At 33.1% G+C, this 14653-nt stretch overlaps 1 protein-coding gene across 2 annotated transcripts in view; it reads right to left on the minus strand.

Moving 5' to 3' along the window:
* The window catches only part of Lingo2 (leucine rich repeat and Ig domain containing 2), a 1180912-nt gene that overhangs the window by 1042842 nt on the left and 123417 nt on the right, over positions 1-14653 (minus strand). The gene's annotated exons all lie outside the window — the stretch shown is intronic.

Genomic DNA, 14653 nt, shown 5'->3' on the forward strand with positions numbered 1-14653 from the left:
GATAAATCAGAAACTAATGAGATTGGTTACCTATAAGAGGTGATTGGAACAGGAGAGACTGAAAAAGGAAAGTATATGCATATGCTTATCTTTCTGTGAGCAATTTGGGACATAAACATGTATGCACTTGAAACAACACCGGTAGGAGTACCACTTTTCACAACACTAGTTACTTCTTTAATCATTCTGAAATAGATATTAACTGGTGAATATATTTTTCCTTCCCAGCTGTCAGCATTGCGACAATAATTGACTTTCTCCCACTGAGTACTCATGACAATAATGATTTTTATGCTTTTTTAGCTCTAAGTACAATTTAGAGAGGAAGAGATGGAATCAGTGATAAGAAGGAAAAACACAGCAAGAAAGGACAGTGGATCCAACTAGTTAGTATCATTAAGTTATAGCATCTAAAAATATACATGTACTTTTATATATGTGACTTTTGCTTTTTTTTTCTCAGATGGACAGTGTTTTCCCACCTGTAGTGCTAAGGATACAACCCAGGGCTTCATGAATGCTACGAAAGTACTGTATAGCCTCCCCCATTATCAATATTTGTTAAAATTTTTAAACCTACCTTGACACAACATTATCATCCAAAGTTTATGGTAAGGTTCACTGTTGGTGTGGTACATTCTGTGGGTTTGGATAACTGGTGTTAACAAACACCATTAAGGATTACATAGTTTCACTGCCTTCAGAATCGCATGTTCATCACTCCCTCCCCATTAATCCCTGGACACTATTCACCATTGATTTTTTTTTTTAACTATCCCCATAGTATTGCCTTTTCCAGAATGTCATTTACTTGTAATCATACAGTATTTACCCTTTTCAAAATGGCTACTTTTACCACTGAGGAATATAACACTCTTCCATGTCACTTATGGCTTGATAGCTCATTTCATTTTAGCACTGACCTAAGTGTCTTTTCATTAAACTATGCTACATATTGTGATACAGGCTAGATAAAAGACAGGCTCTTTTGTCTATAACAATTTTTAATCTTCCCCCAGTCTACAATATCCAGATTTTCTTTGGGTCTACTTCATTAATTTTTTTAGGAGACATTTTCCTTTTCTGTTTTTAGGACTTCTTTATTAGAAGTTCTGTTATAATTCTGCATGATTTTTTATATGAGGTTAATTGGGTTTTGTACTCAGACAGGCTGGGCTTAGATTTTGGTTCTACCCCTTATCAATTTCATGGCATTGAGTTACCAGAACTCTTTGTGTTATAAGTTTTCATTTCTAAAATGGGAATAATAATATTGCTTATGTTTGGTTGTTGTCATGATTAAATGTGATAAGCTTTGGAAGGTTCTTAGCAAGGCATCAGGCACATAAACATCTTGTATGAATGTGAACATTGAAAATCTTAAAGATAACTGCAACATTCCAAGTATTTGGTTGAACTATATAAAACTCTCAATGCTTCACCATCCTCAATCTGAAAGTATGACAATGTCAAATGGTTTGGCTGAATACAAAAATGTAGAATTGATATTTTGATATATCCATAAACAAACAATAATAGAATCTTGTTATAAAGCCTTAACTATATAACTTTTATGTTCATTTAGTGGAAGCAGAAACTGGGGCTCAAATTTTACTAAAAAACCTGTGCAGTTTCTTTCTATTAGTACTGTCCCTTCCTCACATGTCCATCCAGCAAGCAAGATTAATACAGGCTGTAAATGATATTAAAGCATGTCGACACCAGCCTAAACAATTTCTGGTGATGAGATCATTTCTGCTCTGGAAATAAAAAGCATAATAATCATGCCATTTTTACATGTACAATAAAAGTCCTGTCACATTGCATGCATCTCCTAGTTCAGGAGAGTAGTGCACTATCTATTGGCAAAATTTCATTACTCTCACTAGATAAAGTGGTTTATTTTGAGAACTTTATATTTGTAGAAATCCTTCTGTGTTTAAAAAAGTCACTTAAGTTTTTAAAATTCAAAATGTGCCATGTATTTTATTTCTGTTGAAGTCACATATGGCATGTCACATTTTTCTCTTCTGACACTTCTTTTACAGGATACCATCCACTGAAGAAAGAGTGGTCACTTCTCCTTGTGAGTGGAACAGAGAAAAGAGTTTGTGTTAGAATCCAAACCTTTTCTGACCTGGGCTATTGGTGCTACCACTCTGGATCCTGAGGCTGGAATCCTATTCACCATTTATATTAGCTGGCAATTTACCAAGCACTTAGGTGTTAAAAATGGCAGCCACACAATAATTAGTATTAAGGTCATTCATTGACAAGAAAACTCATAAAGAAAGACTAATCTTTCTTGTCAAGAAATCTAAGCTAACACAGAAATCCATTTCTTCTATAAATGTCATCATTGCATAAGTCTTAGTTCATGTTCCATGGTTTGGTTTCTCTGCCCATCTTCTTAATTGAAAAAATATCTAATTTCTGCCTTGTGTGTTCAGGATGTGGAAGCAATTCCTCTAATAACATGTGTTTTCCCATTAGACAATAAACAAATAAAGGTGGACATAGTGACACAGCCTATAATCCCAGTGGCTCAGAAGTCTGATGAGGATCACAAGTTCAAAGCCAGGTTCAGCAAAAGCAAGGCACCAAGCAACTCAGTGAGACCGTGACTCTAAAAAAAAAATACAAAATAGGGCTGGAGATGTGACTCAGTGGTCAAATGCTCTCGAGTTCAGTACCCAGTACTTCCCTGCCATTCACACAAAAAAGCAACATAAGAACATACACTATCTGCAATTTTAATTATGCCCCTAAATGAGAACAGAAAAGTTAATGATAACCATAATATACTTATTTGAATTCCATTCATCCTTACAAATACTAGAGATAAAAATTCAGTTTGGCTCTCTAAATCAGGCATATATTTTTATCTCTGATAAAATGTTAATTTTGTATCTATAGTTATTCAAAATAAAAAATCATGAATATTTTATGTGCAAAAATCTGGCTGAAAAAGTGGCAAAAACAAATACTGGTCAATTTTTCCATATTTTATTGGTACACTGTACTTAGTATTGGTCACTTTTATAAGCCATTGAAAACATAAATGAAAAATAAGTGAAAGCAAAATTTGGAAATTTTATGATTGTGAACTGTGTGTAGCAAAATATTCTGGGTTTTCGAAGAAATACAGAGTGTGGCTTTCATTCATGTCACTTTCTGTAAATTAGAATCAATGTGGAAATAGTTATTCTGGAGTAATAACTGTTGCATGAAAATTATTATTGTAAAATGTTTTTTTTTCATTGCTGTCAACAATTAACTCATAGGTTACAACTCACCTAAATTATTTCTATGAAATAAAATCAAATATAGAAAATATCTTCTGCCAAATATTCCATAAATTACATTAAGATACTGTATAGCAGACTACAAAATATTCCAGAATGAGAACATATTATTTACTAAAGTAAATTAAAACAGAGAGAAGAAGGTAAAGAAGAAAAATGTTGGTATTTCATATTGGCAATATCAAAATAGCTTACAGATACTAAGTTAGTAATGAAGTAAACATGCATCTTCATGATACATTTAATAAATTGAGGTATAGCAATTGAATCACTGGAAAGACCATTCAGAATAATATGTTTGTGTAATCCTAAAAATATACTTGAAAGTTAATAAATTTTAAATCTATCAATATGTCCATTTGATGTATAATATTTTATGCATTTCTAGAAAGAAATTAGATACTGCAATTGTGCAACAAACCTAAGAATGCTTACAATCCTACTGCATACTTTAAAATACAGTTTTTAGCTAGTGTAGTGGTGCACACCTGTAATATCAGGGACTTAGGAGGATTACAAGTTTGAGGCTTGCCTCAGCCCCTTAGTGTGACCTTGATTCAAAATTTAAAAAAAAAGGGGGGGTCTATTTTGTTAGAGAGCCTCTGAGTTCAATCCCCACTACTATATAAACAAACAAGTAAATAATTAGTCTTTTTAAAGGTCCAAACTTTACTGTTTATGTTGTATCACAAGGAGAAAAAAAAATACCATGCAATTGTGGTGGCTAGCTGGTCTTTCAGAGTCCCTTCTAAGGAAATGATGACATTGAAACTTTTTTAATGTTTTCATTTCCAGTTTCTTTGGTTTCTGTATGCACTTTGGGGTGCTTTTGATCTTTTACTAATTTATTTCAAAGCACCAAAAGATATTTCCAAGGAATTGTTTTCCTGCTTTCGTTTAGTACCTGCAGCAAAATTACAAATGCTTTAAAAGAGCATTTTGCCACAGTATCACGAGAAAACCCTACTATTTTATTCTTTTCATAAACTTGTTTTCTGTGATCATAGTTGTGGAACCAAGGATACAGTCTCCTGGGTCAAAAAAAAACCAAAAAAACAAAAAAACAAAAAAACAAGAAAACAACTTAGGTTCTTCAGGACATTTTTAACCTGAATGTAACAAAGATGTCTACAAATTAGAAAGCAGTCACCCATGAAAATATACAAGCAAGCATGTAGGACAGACATTAAAAGTAAATAAAAAACAAAAGTAAATTAAACATATCAAGCTAAAGTGATACAAAATAAAGATGAGATGGGCCAGGAAAGTTTTCTTGAAGAAGTTGAAAATAAAAAATATAATTTTTAACTAACCTTTGATCCTTAAAAAGTAAGGTATATTAATAGAGGCATATAAAAGAAAATTGTGTAGCTAATTAGGATATAAAAATAGAAAAGGCACTTAGTTTATTCTCAAGAGTCATTCATGTTCTCATGCATGGCAGTATTTCCTTCGTTCTTAAGGCTGAATAGTAATCCATACCACATTTTCTGCATCCACTTATCCATCAATGGACATTTAGGTTGTTTCAATACTGTGAATATCATTAGTCAAATGCTGCAATCAATGTGAGACTGTGAATCTCTTAAAGATCTCATGTTAGATCTTCTGAATAAATACACAGAAGTAGGATTGCTGGATTACATGGTAGTTATATTTTCAAGTTTTAAAGGAATCTTCATAATGGCTGCACCATTTTGTTGAAGAGTTATCTCATGTTAAATATGATATGTCAAGATCATTGTAATGTTTTGAGCAACCAATAAAAAAAGATACAATGATGAACTAACAAAATTAAAATTATTTTCAAATGTGAAAAAAGAGGTTTACAACAATAAAAACATTTAAATAACAATTTTGAATTGTGACTAGGTCTTTGAAAAGGGAAGGAATATTTTAAAAGAGCAAAGCAATGATATCATAATATTATATATTTTGAGTTTTATGTTATATAATATAATAAATATTACTTAAAGTATTGGAATTTCTCCTCAAATCAACATTTTTAACTATAGTATGAAGTTTGTAGTAGCTTAGATATATAGTCTTAATATACTATACTAATTCTATGCTAGAGTTTTTGGTTCTTCCATCGCCACCCTGCAATTCATATCCATCTTTCAAAGTTAGTGACCTATTTTTTTAATCATTCTCTCATCTATCCATCTCTCACCAAATCAGAATTAACCATTTTATCCTTTAAGAGTATTTTCTTTAATTTCCACATATTAGTTATATTGAGAAATGTTCACTGCCAGGTGTGGTGGCAAACACCTGCAATCTCAGTGACTCTGGAGGCTGAGGAAGGAGGATAAAATGTTTAAGGCAGCCTCAGAAACTTAGGAAGACACTGTCTCAAAACCTGAACAATTAAGAAGGGCAGGGGATGTAATTCAGTGGTAAAATGCCTGTGGGTTCAATCCCCAGTACACTACTACTATTACTACTACTTCATCATCTTCTTCTTCTTCTTCTTCTTCTTCTTCTTCTTCTTCTTCTTCTTCATCATCATCATCATCATTCTTTCCCAGTATTTTTAACTACTTGAGAATAAATCTCATTATTATAGAGCCATTTGGCTAATTTTTAATATATAAGTTTTTTAAATTTTTCATACATAATATAGCACAAAATGAATTTATAATAGAACACAAGACTTGATGAATATTACATTTAGTTATAATTAATCTTTTGACCTAATTGTTGACTAGTTCCTAATATATAAAATTGTAATGTAATGGCCATGTTTATGAAATTCTATATTAATTTTTTTTCAAATATCTATCAAAGGTAAAATACATACAATACATCTTAACTGATATATCTTTGGCAAGTGTTATTAATGCAGAATTGATCTTCATGAAGTTTTTTAACAATTTTGTGCATATATCTATAAATTCATTTTAACCTAAGACTTTTTCAAATTAAACATTTAAAATTTATAAAAAACATATGTATATGTGTTTGGGGTTTTGAGTTTTGATTTACTCTGCTTTAACATTCAAATCAAATGCTTCTTTCTTCTTTGGGGTGTAAGGGTGAGTACCAGGGATTGAACTCAGGCACACTCAATCACTTGAGCCACATCCCCAGTCTCTTTTATATAAGCTGTTATGAAACCATTTTAAACAAATGCTTACATTGTTTTGATACTTATATTAAGTTATTTTGCCAATGAAGGCCCAATATGTTTTAAGGGTAGGTTACTGGTTGTTTACTATTGAATGTAAACATGGAAAAGAGGCTCTGAATGAAAAACTTCAGAAAACTATCCAGAAAATAAATTACGCACACTGCAACCAAATGAATTATTTACAACTAAACTAAAGTTATCTAGGTAAAAAAAAAGGCAAAACCTAAACTTTCCTCACAGCATTTTAATTTATCTGTAATACTAACCTTTGCAAAGCAGGACTTTGGGCAGAGTTAGTCACTGTGCCTTTCATCCCACCACTCATTGCCCAAACATCACCTAACTTCAAAATTATTAAAATCCAGCCTAAAGGCAACTGAGGTGACCCATTTCTTTCTTTCATGAATTAAAACTTAAAAAGCATCCCAATTAACAGATTAAATATGAAGCAATTTCTCTGGACAGAGCGGACCGCTAGCCAAAAGCACATTATACAAGAATCAAAATCAGTGAGGAAAGGCCATACTCCAGTATGAACTCTGGAAAAGGCTTGGTGGCTTTCTCCCTAATATGATACCAGATAAAAAGGCCTAAGAATGTTTCAGCAGATGGACCAGCTGAGAGCCCAGATGCCTTCTCTGATACAACACATCTTAGAGCTTCTGCTACCATTAATCTAAGAGCCCAGAAAAGGCCTAAAAATTCTGGACATTGGAGAAGAAAGAGGGTTAGAGACAAGTGGATTGTGGTATGACAAATGGAAAAAGAAACCGTGACAAACAGAGATATGAAAAATTGTGGTATATATGTATATTAAGAATTGTAATGCAAAAAAGGACATGTATAAAGGCATAAAGTTGCATGAACATACTTTATATACAGAGATACGAAAAATTGTGCTCTGTGTGTGTAATAAGAATTGTAATGCATTCCACTGTTGTGATTTAAAAAAATAATAAAATCAATAAAAAAGAACTATAGAAATGAAACTGAAACTATGATTTTTAAAAATCTATAATTGTGGTTATATGATTTAAAAAATAAGTAAAGGGAATAATAAATTTTGATTTCATGGAAGAGTATCTGATAAATATAAATGGGCAAACATTTATGAAAGTTATTTTCAGACAACAGATTACATGTATTAATGACAGTAATGCCTGAGAAGGAATAACAAAAAGATGATCCACATTATCATTCAAACTTTATTCCTGGTGTTATTCTGTTGTGGGGAATGCCCATATAATTCTTGCTCTGGATTAGCTGAAGAGACAAAGACTGAGTTTGGGCCTACTAAGGTGCTAGAATTTCTGAGACAAGGTTCCAAAGAAAAAGGAGCAATACCATAGAGTTCAAGAAATTTAGATAGCAGTCCATCAGCTGTTGAATCTTTGACATAATATTAAATTGAGCCTATATTGGATAAAATGTTAGAGCTCCACAAAATATCCTCCAGAGAAAGAATTACTGGAGACCTGGGAATAGAACAATTCCTTGAGCTTATCCAAGGCTACTAGATATTAGAGTTCCTTCCAGTCAAAGTAGAAAGGCTTTATTAAACATGCTGGGCATTCAGTAGAGAACCTAGAAAGGCCACAGCTAAAGAATACTCTATACCTGCCCTAAAAAAAGCTGAACGACAAAACTTGAAATGATCAAACTAGACTGCAAGTAAATAAACAAAATATTGGAACCAATTTAACAGTATTGAGGAACAGCTCTCAGCAATGTGGCATTCCCAAAGATAAATATACAAACAAATACACATTCAAAAAAAAGCAAATGCTTTATGGTTTAGTAAAGATCAAGAGAACTATGAGGGAAAACAAATGACAGACACACAAAAAAAACATATTTAAGGATTATAGAAAAAATTATTCAGAAGACAGGAAGTCTGCTTAAGTTAAAATGGTTATGAAGAGAACTTGCGAAGATAAAACTTCCACTATAATGCCCTGAAAACATCCCAAATGTGGAAAACAAAAGAAGCTAACGCTGCACAGAGTGGCGGCATAGAGCTTCATCTTCCAGGATTATAATCAGAGGTACAGAATATGCATGTACTGTTGAGAGCCACAGCAGAAGGGGCCACAGCCGAAGGGGCCCCAGCAAACTTCCAGCTGCCGGCTGATGATTGGCTCACAGCGGCCCCAGCAACATCTAGCTGATTGGCTCCTCTGCGGTGATGCTCATTGGGCTGTTTCCCTGCCCTTTCAGACCACGGAGCTGCTCATTGGGGGACTTTTTTGGCTCCGCCCACGTGACCCAGCCAATCAGCCTCAAGAGCAGGAGGATTGTGGGAGGTGGAGAGAGAGGCTTGTGTTGGAGAGAGAGGTTTGTGGAAAGCCGGTGGTGGTAGTTGGGGCTCTGAGGGTTTTTCCTGAGAGGCTGTTTTGTTTGGCGTGTGTGGTTCTAAAAATAAAGTTAGTTTCTTTTGACAAGTGACTCCTGATTGTGCCCAGCCAGACTGCGGCATTTGGTGGCCCGTACGGGGATCGAACCCCCGACCTTGGCGTTATCAGCACCAAGCTCACAGAGCTTCATCTTCCAGGATTATAACCAGAGGTACAGAATATGCATGTACATTTGTCCATAATTAGAATTTCACACCTGCGTCAACTGACAGCTCTTCAGTGAGGAACACGTAGTCCCACAAGGATCCATTGACCTCTTACACACTTCCACTTCCTCCTGGGCTTTGCTTGGTGCTGGTCATCTTTCTCCATTACAAGTGAGCTCAGCAGGCTTTCACCATTCACTGTACATACATCTATGATTTTAAGTATGTTTTGCAATTTTTACTAATACATTTGTGACTTTAAATGCATATTTTAATAAAAGAAGACAATACATTGCAAAGATACCAGGAAGATTTGTGATGTATGTGAAACACATGGGACAGTGATTAGCTCACACATGGTTCTCAGTGGAGCGCTATTATTATTAAAACAATCAGTCATCTTCAAAGCTTTTATAACTTACTTAGAAGCTTAGCTTACTTATATGAAAGGCAAAACAGCAAATTTCTAGCTGTCTAATTAAAAATCTATATTTTAAATTTAATAATGGTTAAATAATATCTATAATCATGAAATCATCTTATGGCACTTGTGGAAAAATACAGGCTATAATTTGATATATTTAATGACTACATTAATTAGCAGTCCTATTATCACTGTGATTTGGAGACCAAAATTGGTCACAAAATCATGATTGCAGTGAGTGTAAAAAATACAGTTACAAGCCCATAAATCACATCAAAACATCTGACATAGAAAATTTTATGTTTGTAGTTTTAAATGGCCCTCATAGATCCATGACTCAAATATTAATACTATTTGTTATCTCCACACTTCAATGCTATATAAAATAATTACACTAGTATGATTAATGGTTGTAATAAATAAGTAATTAAAATTATATGTGACAGCACTATAATCCACATAATAGGTTTATCTAATTAAATTTTCAGCTACAAAACTTCTATACTGATTAGATAATTTCTATAAAAGCCTGCTACTCAAATATTTAAGATAATACTCCTCCAGCCCCTTTCACTTTTGTTTTTATGAGTCAGACAGGTAGACCACACTGAAGCACAAAGTACAAAAAATAATCCAAATATCTTTATAAAATACTACTTATAATTATGAAAGCATTACATGTTTATTAAAAATTTTAGCCAACAGATTTATTGACTAAGAACACAATCCCAACTGGAAAATAACAAACTGATAGAGAAGCATAAAGTGTCCTTAGCAACCGAGTTTATTATTGATCATAATGCCAAAGAGCTTGGGTTAGGATGAGTGATGGCTGCTGACTGTGAAAACTATAGGGATTGACCTAATCAATTTAAATTATGTTCTCCTGGTCTGTTCTTTCCTTTCACTGCTCTAACTTGAACTTATATTTATCTCTATGTTCAGTTAATGAATGAATAAAGTATAAAAGACTTGGAGAAATTATTCAACTAAGAGTTTATCTGTTAAATGTCCCTGGGTTATATTATAGCATGTGCGACTAAAAGAATAAAGACACTTCAAGGGAGAGAACCATATGGATATGAAGTGCACAGCATTTTCACTGAGACAAATGCTCCCAGAACATGCAGGACATTATTTGCTTCCTGTGCATTTCATTTCTAAATTGCTCTCTACACAATGTCAGTCAAGGAGACTTATAGTAATATACATTTTTAAATGGGCAAATGCAATAATATACCCAATACTATCCAAAAGGTGCAATATAATAGAGTTATTTAAAAATAAATGTGAAGCTATTAAGTGCAGAAACCACAAATTATAATGTATTTTCATCAGCCATGATTTATATCATGTTTTCATCTAGGCAGAACTTCCATAATGTCATCCACTAGAAGTCAACTCATCTCTTGACTAAGTAGACTAACCTAAATGGAAAAACAAACTGATTGAGAAGGATAGTGTCTCTCACTATAGTAAAGAAACAAATAGTAGAAATATGATGTTTTTGCACACTATAATATATATTCCATTGATATTTGACATGCACAGTAATCTACAATATTTGTAAGATTGACCAAACAGTTTTATGGAAAAAATTCATTAATAAATTATACATTAGCTTGAACTAGCAAGAAGCTTTATCCGTAAAGGAGAGTAAGCAACTATTACTGGAAGTTCTACTTTTGGGGGACATAGAGTAATTTTTAGAAATAGGTTAGGTTCTGAAAATTTGATTGTAAATTCATTTAATCATAAGTACAAAGTAACACTTCAAAAACACCAATCTGCACAAAAATACTGCTGCTTTTTTCGTTCTACGAAGGGAGGATTTTAATTTTCTTCTATCACAAATAAGCTTAAGCCAAGCTGTTATCTCAGACATATTGTAAGCTGCTGACCCAGACACATAAGACTAAAATGACTTCATACAATTTCTACCATCCTCTGAAGGTGGCTAAGAGTGGAAGTACATGTCCTTGACCTGCACCTCTCTTCTTGTCAACAAAGAACATTAATTGAAAATCTGTGAGAAAATGCTGCAAATAAACTAGTAAATTATATTATGCCCAACCTAATAAATTTATATGTTGGTGGGGGAAAGAATTATGATCCCTAAATATAGAGATAGTGCAATATCACCTATATTTCAGAACTGAATATTATAATATAGAAATTCAAGAAATAAGAGGTCATTGTGATTTGGGGCAACTGGCGATGCAAGGTGAAGAACTGAATCTGTTGCAAAATGGATAGAATATTGAAAAGGAAAGAAGATAATGAATAATAATCACGTGGCTAGGGGAACAGCAAAAATTTAAAACAGCAAAAAGATATGATTATTACAGAAGAGGGGAACACAGGGATGAGGAAACTGACTGGATCTTCAAGCTCCTGCTGAGGTCCAATGGGATTTATGGTGGGTGAGTGAGGAAGGCTAGCTCATAAAGATGTATCCTGAAAGAGACTCAGACATGGTAGATATAAGAAAATAACAAAAGAGTGTAAAAATTTAGCAACGTTAGTTTGGAGTTTGTAAGTCACCATTAACAGTAGAGGAAGTATCCAGAAACGGATCCAAAACACAACAAATGCATCAAGCACACAGAATTCTTTCAAATATTGTTAAGGCAGATCATAAATTTAAACAAGAAGTATGCTACAGACTACAAGTGGGAACATTCACCTGTTTTTTTTTTTTTCATCGTGTAGCACTTCTTTTTTTTTTCTGTATCCTTAAAATATGTGAATTTATTTATTTATTTTTATTTGTTTTAATTAATTACACATAACAGTACAATGACCTTGACATATCATACATTTGAATCAGGTGGGATAGAATATCTCATTTTTCTGAGTATACAGGTTACAGAATCATATTGGTCATGCAATCACATATATACACACAGTAATAATAATGTCTGCTTCATTCTACTATCCTTCTTATCTCCCCAAACCCTCCCCTTCCCTCCCATCACATAAAAATAATTAAATATAATAAAATTATTGTGGAAAAAAATCTAGGGTAATGCTATTCTTTTTTTTTACCTCATATCTTCATACATGTATTTTGTATAAAAATGAGGGTCTCCTTCCACCTTCCATGCAATTCCCTTTCTCCCTCCCTTTCCCTCCCACCCCTCTTCTATATGTAGAGGTAATCGTCTTCCCATGCTCTTCCTCTCTTCCCCATTTTGAGTCTCACCCCCCTTATATCAGAGAAGACATTTGGCATTTGTTTTGGGGGGGATTAGCTAACTTCACTTAGCATAATCTGCTCTAATGCCATCCATTTCCCTGCAAATGCCATGATCTTATTATTTTTTAATGCTGAGTAATATTCCATTGTGTATATATGCCACATTTTTTTATCCATTCATCCATTGAAGGGCATCTAGTTTGGCTATTGTAAATCGTGCTGCTATAAACATTGATGTGGCTGCTAAATGAAGTTTTACTAAACTGTTTCCATATACTGTATTAGGTTAGAATGCCACTTAAGTTATCCCAGGTAGAGAAAAAGTTTCACAAGGAAGTTTTACAGATTTTGCTTTATTTATTTGTTTTTATTGGTGCATTATAATTATACATAATAGTGGGATTTATTATGCCAATTTGTACATGCACATAACATAGTCTGATCCATCTCATTCCCGTTTACCTTCCCTTACTCTCCCTCCTGGTCTCCTATGATCTGCTTCTCTACTCTCTTGATTTCCCTTCTATGTTTATAATTATTATTTTAATGTGTGAATAATCATTATATGTAAAAGTATTATTCAATGTTATCAGATCCTTTGTTTACTTTGAAACAAAGGTATTTTTAAAAAAGTACATGTAAACTGGTTTGTCAGACACTAGTATGGCAATATGTAAATCAATGGATGTGTAACTGATGTGATTCTGCAATCCATATATGGGGTAAAAATGGGAGTTCATAACCCACTTGAATCAAAGTGTGAAATATGATATGTCAAGAACTATGTAATGTTTTGAACAACCAACAATAAAAAATTAAAAAAAATAAATAAATAAAATTTAAAAAAAACTGGTTTGTAATATGATATTGAAAATCAGCTTGGAAACTAAGAAAGACTTGGAGGGCTGGGGCTGTATCAGTGAGTGCTAGAGTGCTTGCTTAGCACACATGAGGCCCGGGGTTCAATCTCAGCATCACATAAGAATAATTAAATATAATAAAATTACTGTGGAAAAAAAAGTTCTTAAAAAAATAAAAAGACTTGCATAAAGGCCAATTTGATAGTGTCTTGAAGTCAAACTACCTGAGTAAATTCTACCAAACTAAAAACTCTGCTTAGTTAAGTTACTCTATCCATTATTTCACTTAATTAAAATGTGAGGAGCTTATATTATTAATTATGAAAAATTAATAAGTAATAGCCATTATCATCATCGTCATTATAAAGGACATGTTCAGGTTAGTTTGGTCCTTCCTACTGGTATTTTAAAGGGGAAAACTACAGTGTATACTCTCTTTATTTCATTTAATTGCAGTGCCAGGGATTTTACCTCAAGCTTCATGTATGCTAGGTAAACATTGTCCTACTCAGCTTAACCCCAACAGTCTGATTCCTTTTAATTCCCATTTAGCAGAAATTAAAGGTCTTAGAATAGTTCTGCATTAAAAAGAAATTACATATATTACTTTTTTCATCATTTTTTTAAGAAATGCAATGAAATCATGACTACCTGTTGTAGCCAACCTTCTATGATAATTACTATTTAAAAGGTGATTAAAATAACTAATTATCTCATGAAAAAAATATGATATGTGATGCCTTTTCATTGGTTAAAAGATGGGAGAATATCATTTTCAAAAGTCCTTTAAAATGTTTTAGGATAGGCTTCCCTTTCATATATTCATAAGCCCCAATGAATTAAGAAATCTTGAATCAGGCATTGTTTCTGAAATCAAACGTGCTTAGTTTAATCACTAATTTTCACTTGAATAATCATAAGCAGACAACAAGAGCATTAATAGGACTGTTAGAAGCTAACTGCCCGTTGTGCAATACTTCCAGATAGACAGGGAAAGGAAGAAAAAAACAAAAAGAAGAAAAAAGGAAAGAAAAAAAAAATGACTGAAGGGAAGGGAGGGGAAGTAAAAGCAGAGCAAGGCAGGCATAAAATCAGCAAGGAACTTCATATCAAAGTATCAGGAGAAACTTTTATGGATATAGGAGAAACAAATCCTCCCTGAACGAGAGAAG

The sequence above is a fragment of the Marmota monax genome, unplaced genomic scaffold (genome assembly GCF_021218885.2).
Source record: "Marmota monax isolate L192 unplaced genomic scaffold, Marmota_monax_Labrador192_F-V1.1 WCK01_AAM20220418_F8-fsc00033, whole genome shotgun sequence".
Taxonomy (NCBI): domain Eukaryota; kingdom Metazoa; phylum Chordata; class Mammalia; order Rodentia; family Sciuridae; genus Marmota; species Marmota monax.